We start from the raw sequence: 8618 nt of genomic DNA on the forward strand, positions 1-8618 counted from the left end.
CCACACAAAAAAAAAAACGTTAATGAGGGCGTTTATTCACAGGACCAGCCAAATTACACACACATGTGCACTCGGCAATATTTTTAGCACGTTCTTTGATCTCACAGAAGAAACTCTCCTTTAGTAGCAGTCTATTCAAATGTTTTTCGCTGAGTGCAAAGCCGGCGCACCGCCAAAACCTCAGTGCGCGTTTACTAATTATTTGAGTCACGCAAATAAATTTAACACAAAACATGCTAAACACTTTCGGGGACTCGCACAAAAAAATCTTTGATAATTTAATGTTATTTGCATAGATTTCAGCAGCTTGAGCGTTGACGTGCAGCAATTAACCTCGACACGCACCTCCTAAATTCCAAATTCACCGGAAGAGTAACTAATCAAAGAACAACTGGATAAAAAGTGATGGGCAATGTTCTTATTTTAAATAAAGCTTTCAGATATTCTTAACAATAATAACATACTTAACACGACTTATAAAAAACTTTGTTGTCGAAAATTTTATTTTTTCCATAGTATATATATTAATTTAAAAAAATAAGTAATATATATTAAATATATTACATTTTGGTTAAAACTTTAATTTTGTATAACAATTTTTTTTATTTATTTTACTCTTATATTTAAAAAATATTTTTTTAAGTCACTTTTAGCCTTAGATCTAAACAATTCATTTTTGCCTACCCAATTTTATTTCCAAAACTGGGGAAGACAGATCCTTTCGGCTTTGAACCCTCTACGTATACGCAATATTCCTTGAACATTTCTAAAGTGCCTCACACGTCTGAGGGGTAACCACTTGGGCACACTAACATTATCATAATTACAGGGCTTTGGAGGGGGGATGGGGATTCCGGAGGCGGGCAAAAGTGGGCCGGAGACACCTTGCACTCTTATCTGAAATGCCTGCTTTGCGGCACTCAAGAAACTTTTCAAAAGTCATTTAAATTATGCGCACAAAAGCGCGAAAATTATGGCATGGCGAGACGAAGATTCAGACGCCACTTACAGCCTCAAATAAAAATATATATATATTATATGTAAAGCGAGAGGAAAATAGAGAGGGAGCGAGACAGAAGCGGAAACCACATTTGTCGGCAAAGTTTGCCTACAGTCAGCCTTTCCCATCCACATCGCAAAAATAGTTGAGTGCAAAAGCGTGGAGCACACTTAAGATAAGCTTGGAGCGCAAAACTTTCATCTTACAAATACGCGGACCCCCTTCTACGCCCCTGGCCTTTCGAAAAGGCATTCAACAAATTAATTCTGGCTTTGTCGCTGCAGGAAATATGTTTAATTTCATTTAAATGCAGTAAGTGCAACACTTTGGTTAGCTTTTCCTAGAGCTGAATGAAGTGGTGAAGCAGGGGGTACGGTCGGATGTTTGGTCGGGATGATAGAAATCTTTTGGTTGAAGTTCTTATGGTTTATATTTTGTGCGGGCTGAGTGAAAAGACTTCATTTTTTGCCTGAAATTCTTTACATGTGTACAACTTTTCAACGAAGACAGAATGAAATGTAGCAAGGCGTTAATTAGTTTGACTTGGGTAAAGTAGTAACAAATGGTATAATTAAATACTTGTCTCTAAGTATAAACTTGAATATTTTACAGTTTCAGATTAACTCATTATTTAATTGCTTAAAACAGTTCACACATTTGTTAAGGTCATTGAATTCAAAATTTCAAACGAAACTTTCTGAATACGGCAAGAGTCCACTTAATTCCAAATTAAATATAACTCCGGGATTTGAAAAGTAGTTGGACTTATATTATACATACAAATTAGAGAGTTGGTAAGTACTTAGATGTCTGGCATTTAATAAAAAACACTTTAAAAACCCCTTGTTAACTATTTTTAAAACTGAACTGAATATTAAAAAAATTTTTTTTAGAATATTTAAGACCAAGTCCAAACAATATTTTTAGAGTTTAGAGTTTAAAACAAAATCAAACTACACGTATAGTAGTTTGTGGGATCCCTGAAATTCTCTCTTTTGGAAATCACATTTTCAACGAACTAATATCGCCATATCCATCATTTTGACTGCAAACATGCTACCCTTTTTAAGTCCCCGGTCAAATGAATGTTGTCAAAGTTCATCACCAACAAAAATCATCACAAAATCACAACTTCCCTTTTCACCCCAATTCTAGTTAAAGTTCTTCTTTTCAAAGTTATTTTACGTAAATTTTTTTTTGCCACAAATTACAGCTTAACATTTTTGGTCTACCAGTCACATACACTTATACTTGATGTATCGGAGCTTCACATACAGTAAAGCTCCCTATTTTTTGTATATTTTCTTTGTTTTTTCCACGGGTATTGGGGCTGCAGAGAGCGGACTCATCTGTCAGTTTTACATAGTGCACCCCAGAGAAATTTGTGTTTGTTGCATACGAATTACATCGCGCATTGTTCGCGAACGGACTTTGATGGCCGTATGACACTGGCGGAGGGGGTTTGAAAAACATCGAGTGCGTCTAAGTGTGTGGCTCTGTTTTTGGCATTTCTAAATATGATGCACTGTGTGGGGACCTATTGATGTGGCTGCTGTGAGAACAATCGCGTTGAAGCCCTGCCGTCCATTTTTTTGTATTTGGTCCCTTCTATTATGATGTTATGCAGAAGCAGGGGCAATGACATATCATTGCAGTTTTTCTGTAGACATTGTGGTCAGGAAAAATGTCAGCGAAAGCCATGAGTGACAGCTTTATGAATCGTATTTTGGCTTTTATTATTAGTATTATATTTTTAGTGAAGAATAGCAGCAAGCTGGAGTTATGTCAAAGTAACAAAAAGAACTTATTCATCTTCACCAGATCATATTTTATTAAAGGTATTTAAAAGAAACTGACCAACTTAAATAACTAATTCGGTTACAGACCACGACTGTGCCACGACTATGAAGCGCGGTTTTGACGAAGTCGTTCTTTCTGGTTTTAATAAATTCAACAAATAGATAAACCGATACTGAATTGTTTAAGAGCATCCAGTTACAAAGACATCATCTATTGACTGGACGCTGCATTATATTGACTTTTTTCTGCAGCAGCTTCTTGTGTCTCGTGCGCATATTTGTTTGACTTTATTTTTTAATTTTCACAACTTTTGACAGCTTTGCAGTTGGTCACGTACGTGGCCAAGTCGGGAGTGCCATATATTGGCTGCCGTCGAAGGGGAAGCAGGACGATGGCTGAAAGGGATGACCACAGTGTGCAACAGCTGCCTCTGACGCACGTGACTGGCCCGGAAACCAAGACCCCGGACCCCGATGTTCGTTACCCCCTTGCTCTTGCAAATTTTAATCAAGTTTTCTCGCCACGCCGCTCGGCACTCGCTCCTCAGTCTATTTAATTGTCAATTTGTTGCGGCGTGTGTCTGACGACTGCTGATAAATTATGTTCAGCTGAACCGGGCTGAACTTAACTGAACTAAAGCCGCAATTAAGGGGCCACAATGAAATGCAGTCCAATCGGTTTTAGTTCCTTGGACGAGACAACAACCTTTGCACTCAGCTTACTCAGACATTCTTATCGCCGTGCTTTGCTATTTGGAACTCTGGCCGGGAATTCAGGCTTATCTTGTCTTAATGATTGTTTTGTCTACACAAATTTAAATATTCAACAGGATATTGCATGACATATACATGAGTCCGAGGCACACACACAAAAGGACAAAGGCTAAGTTGAGGTGGGATAAAGAAAATATCCTGGTCGAAAAGGACTTTGGGCCACAAAATCTGGTTGTGCGTAAATAACTTTTAGTTTGGTTCTCCTAAAAATTATTTTGCCTTCTAATCTCAGATTTGAGTAAAATGTTATTTTCTCTGTTTAATCAAAGATTTTGTTTTCTTTTTACTGTTTTATTTCTGAGGCTAGTATTTCGGAAATTAAGTGCAACACAGGTTTTATGTGCATGACTAAAAGATGAGCCACTTTTAAAATAGGTTTGAGAAATGGAAAATTATTTGCGTACATTTGTATATAGTCTTTTGATAGTTTGGGAGTTATATAAGCCGCAAAATTTCTTAATTAGTTAAGGTAATTTAGTAATTGAAGTACTTTAACAAAGCTTTGAGTCATAAAATATGATTGTAATAATTAAAACCATGTGAATTATACTTATTAGTTATTATTATATTTTCTTTAGCTGAAATAAATATCCCCCATGAAATTTCCATATTTCTCTTACTTTATTTCCCAAGAAAGATTATTTTGACCCGCTTCAACGCATTTGTATTAATCCTGTTCAGTTGTCTTGCCTGCTCTAGCATTGATTAGCCCATCAAATTGTATTCTCTCTTTGGGGGAGAAGCTGGTCCAGAGTCGGGCCTACGTTTCCCTGGAGGTTGGCCAAAACAAATGCCATTCATTTCCGATTCCTAGCCTGCACCACACAAATGTCCTGGGAGCCGGCGGCTATCATTCGTCCTGCAGAAGCAGCACGCTTATTGTATTATTTAGCCCTCAAACTCCAAACTGCTGGCATTGACTTTGACAAGTTGGCCGTCGTTTAAATCTCTTTGGTGCTGGTTCTTGGTTTTCGGCCATGGTCACCGGGGAGCTGCTCTGAGATCCTGACTCTGCTTTCAACTTTCCTCTAATGCAAGTTGAAAACTTTTGATGGCCCAAACACAGTCAAATCACTTGGATGCTCCTGCCGCCAGGATCACGACGACGATGATGATGCCCGGCTCATAAACTTTTACGCGCTCATTTACGCCGGGAAAACCCCGTCTCTTGATTGCCCCAGCTCTTTGGACTTTGTCAGGTTGGTTTGTCGCCAAAAATCAGAAAATAGCATTTCATTGTCTGTCTGTGGAAATGCGAGGAAGGGAAGGCATGGCGGGAATGTCAATAAAATAAATACTGTTGACGCAGCGCGGTTATTTCCCAAACACAATCTCCATTACGGCATTTACATTCGCCGCTGTGTGGAGGATACTCCCCGAATCTCTGTTGCCGTTTGCTAAACACGTTTGTTGACTCTCTGAGTGGCTGTATTTGACTTTAAGCGGCGTAAAGATAAAGACATTTGATGCCAGACAGCGTTCAACTTGGCTGGGTGGTTGCTTGGTTGGCTTCAAAACCATGAACCTCGTGTGTCCAACAGCAATTGTCGGTCATTGTCATTAAGTTACCCGAAATGAAGATGACTTTTTTTTTTGCCATTTCTTATGCTAGCGGGCATTTCCTTCTTGCTGGACAGTGTTTGATAAGGCCTGAATGTTGAGCAAGCGAATCAAATATCGGAGTACGATACTCCTCACTCGAAAATCTGTAACACTTCTGCGTAGACCTCCACCCCATTAACAACTCATTGTGAGCTTAGTGAACCCTGAACTGAATTTCTATTTGCCGAGACCACAAAAGGGTCTGCTCTTACACAGCGGAAAATTTATTTAGAAAATTAATAGACATGTTCTAAAGGTAAATTAAAAAACATTTTTAGCTATAAAAATAACAATTAATAAATAACAGAAAATTCCTATACCATTTTGTTATAATTTTTTTTTTATTCTAAGCCAAAAAATTTAATACGTAACATAAGAACAATAGCTAACTTTTGGGTTTTGATATATTTTGTTAGCTAAATTATATTATATATAATTAATTATTGTTTGTTTAATTAATATTTAGAGCAAAGTTAGAAAAAATATCAAATAAAAACAATTTAAAAGCTAAAATTGTTTGTGTATCTGTACAGTTTACTATAATTTACTTATAAATATATTATTCCATATCTCGTTCTAAAATATATGCAGAGCCAAGATAACGTATTTTCATGAGAATTTTAAAAAATATTAAAAAACTTTATGCACTTAAAAAATATATGTTGAAAGCTAAAAATAAAAAGAGTTTAATATTTTTTTCTAGTGGAGCAGCTTGGTTTGGTTTATCTACTACTTTATTACTGTAAATCCTCAGATAATTTATTTGATTTGTACGCGCGAATCCTCGAAGCCCCCACAAGCTGTAGAACAATAGCAACAGCAAGAACAACAATGGAAGCAACAGCTGCGTTGATGGAGAACCTCGTCCTTGCCTGTGTATGTGTATATGGTATGTGCGGGTGTGGGTGTGGGTGTAAAGGATATGCCGGGATGGCAGCTGAGATGTGGGTGCTGATTTGTATCTGCAAACTGTAAAGTGTATCGCATTACAATCAGATTAAGTTAAAGCCGCCATATGCATCTCCCTTTCACCCTGTCTGTGCGTTTGGCTGTGCAAGTGTGTGTGCTGCCTAAATTGAATTTAAATGTTGAATTGAAACAAAATTGAAAAAAAATTTTACATGCCCAGCAGGGTTCGTGTTCCATTCTATTTTAAGTAAATTAGGAAATGTCTGCGCCCACAACGGACCTTCTCCCACAGATCGAAATTTAAAAGCCTATAAATATTTATTTACGAAAGCAAAACACCCTGGGGTTTTTTTTTTTTGGCTCTTTGGGTTAGGTGAATAATTTTATGACATATTCACATAAATATGTCAGACAAGTCTGAGACAAGCTTGTTTACATCCATCGTGCTTATTTCAATTTAAAAGGATAGCTATATCGAAAGCTAAATTTGGCAGTAATTGGAACATAAGGTTGAACATTTTGTTTGGATTGTGAATTACTATTATCAATTTCATGGAGCTCGTTAAATAAGTGTTTGAAAATCAACTAAGATATACAAACATTATTTTTAATTTAGCTATCTGTAATTTGGAGCTGGCTAAATTCAATTTAAAATATCTTGGTGTTATTCGCTATGAACCATCATTTCCGATTAAGTCATCAAACTGTTAGCAATTACGCTATTAAACGGCAAAAAACCACAGCTATCATTTTGACAAAACCCCCCTCGAACGGAGGTATCAGAAAAACGTACTGGGAAATCAAAGCCAGTAACAAAGGACATTGTGAGTTTTGGTTTTGGGTTCCCTGCTCGGATGGCCGTTGGCAAAAGTCCCACCATCGGCAATCGCAAAATGTCAGGCTACCTTTTTCTGCACCAATTGTCCGTTAGCGATATAGAATAGGATCCAGTCGTCATGTGACAACCAGTCAATTTTATTTTCTTTTTGTGCAGTTAGTGGCAGGCGGCAGAAACTAATGCCAGCGGCTGACAGCCTGTTGTTCTCTGTGTTTGCGTTTGTGCGAGGCAACGGCTGTTGACCAATTTGTGGGCCATCATCAAGTGTGAAATTTTCAATTTCCGTCCGCGATATAGGCCCCTGTTCCCACCTTCTGATTTCCCATTTCCCATCCCGACGATACCGTTTTCCATTTTTCTCCCCTGCAGCGTTTGCTCACATTTCAGTGGGGCTGCATTTGCATCAGCGTTTCACTAGTTGTTTGTCCAATGATTTTTTCTGCCTCAATTTGCTCTGTTTACAAACAGCCATCATCAGAAATAGCGATCTATTTGCTGAGCTAGTGAAGTGATTTGCTCTGAAAATTGTTCAACAGTCGTGTTTTGTAAATAAATTGTTTTAGTTATGTTTGCGCATCGCTTGAGCGGAATATTTAATTTTAAGAGCTTGTTGGCAAGCATCGAATTTTAAATAAATTCGTATAAACTTTTCACCGTTTGAATATTTTCTCACTAAATATTAAGTAATTAAATTTTGATAATAAGATAAAGAGAGATATATAAATAAACAGACAAAGAAATCTCTGAATAAAATTTAAATTCACTTGGCCACCTAAAACTACCATTGACAAGACTCCCCACAAGCTGATTAACCCCATACTCATTTCTGAAATCAAACAGCAATCGTTCCAATCAATAGCAACCCCAAACCGACACCTCGCCTCCAAAGCTGATTTGAATTTAATTAAAAGCGTACAAATTGATTTAGCCAAGCTTAGGAATCTGTGGAGAGGTCAGCGGGCGAAAGGTCAGAACAAAATTTAAATTTGTTCACAACTTAAAGCTACATACCAGGAAAACCAGTTACTTGGGAAGCCCACGCTGTTATTCCAAATTAATTATGCTGAAGCGAAAGTTTAATTGAAGATATTGACGCAGAGCCTGCTGAGTTTGGGCATAATTACACCTGTCCAAGATGTTTCCACTTTGTTTCAGGCGCTTTTAATTTCACGAGTGATAAAACACAAATTAAGATTACTCAAAGAAGAGTAGGGGTACAAAGTGGGTCAGGATGATGAGTAATACGCACTTAAGTTTGTCCTAAGGCGAACCCTTCTTTAAACTTGTATAAGTCAATTATTGGCTGTGGCTACATTATCAATAGCTTATATTGCGAACCCGCTTTTCTTTTATTTGGTTAAAGCCGCAAAAAGGTCTTGGATGTCAATTCAATAAACATGCCTTTAAAAGACGCATGGTCTAGACCTTTATTATTTTCTTCGAGCCCTTTTGTATACTCTGATATTTTCTTTTCTTCATATTTCAGTAAAAATGTCGAAAAAAATAAAATCAAGATTTATAAATTAATTTAATTTAAAGTCAAAATAAATTCAATTTAATTAAACTTGTATCATAATAAGCAAAGAATGTGGTAGTTACAATTTTTGCAAATTATGAAACACTAAAAAACCAGTAATTCTTTCGAAATGCAGTAAAAGAAATTTAAAATAACTTTCGCTTTAATGCTTTAGAAGTA

The sequence above is a fragment of the Drosophila gunungcola genome, assembly GCF_025200985.1.
Source record: "Drosophila gunungcola strain Sukarami chromosome 3L unlocalized genomic scaffold, Dgunungcola_SK_2 000003F, whole genome shotgun sequence".
Classification (NCBI taxonomy): Eukaryota; Metazoa; Arthropoda; class Insecta; order Diptera; family Drosophilidae; genus Drosophila; species Drosophila gunungcola.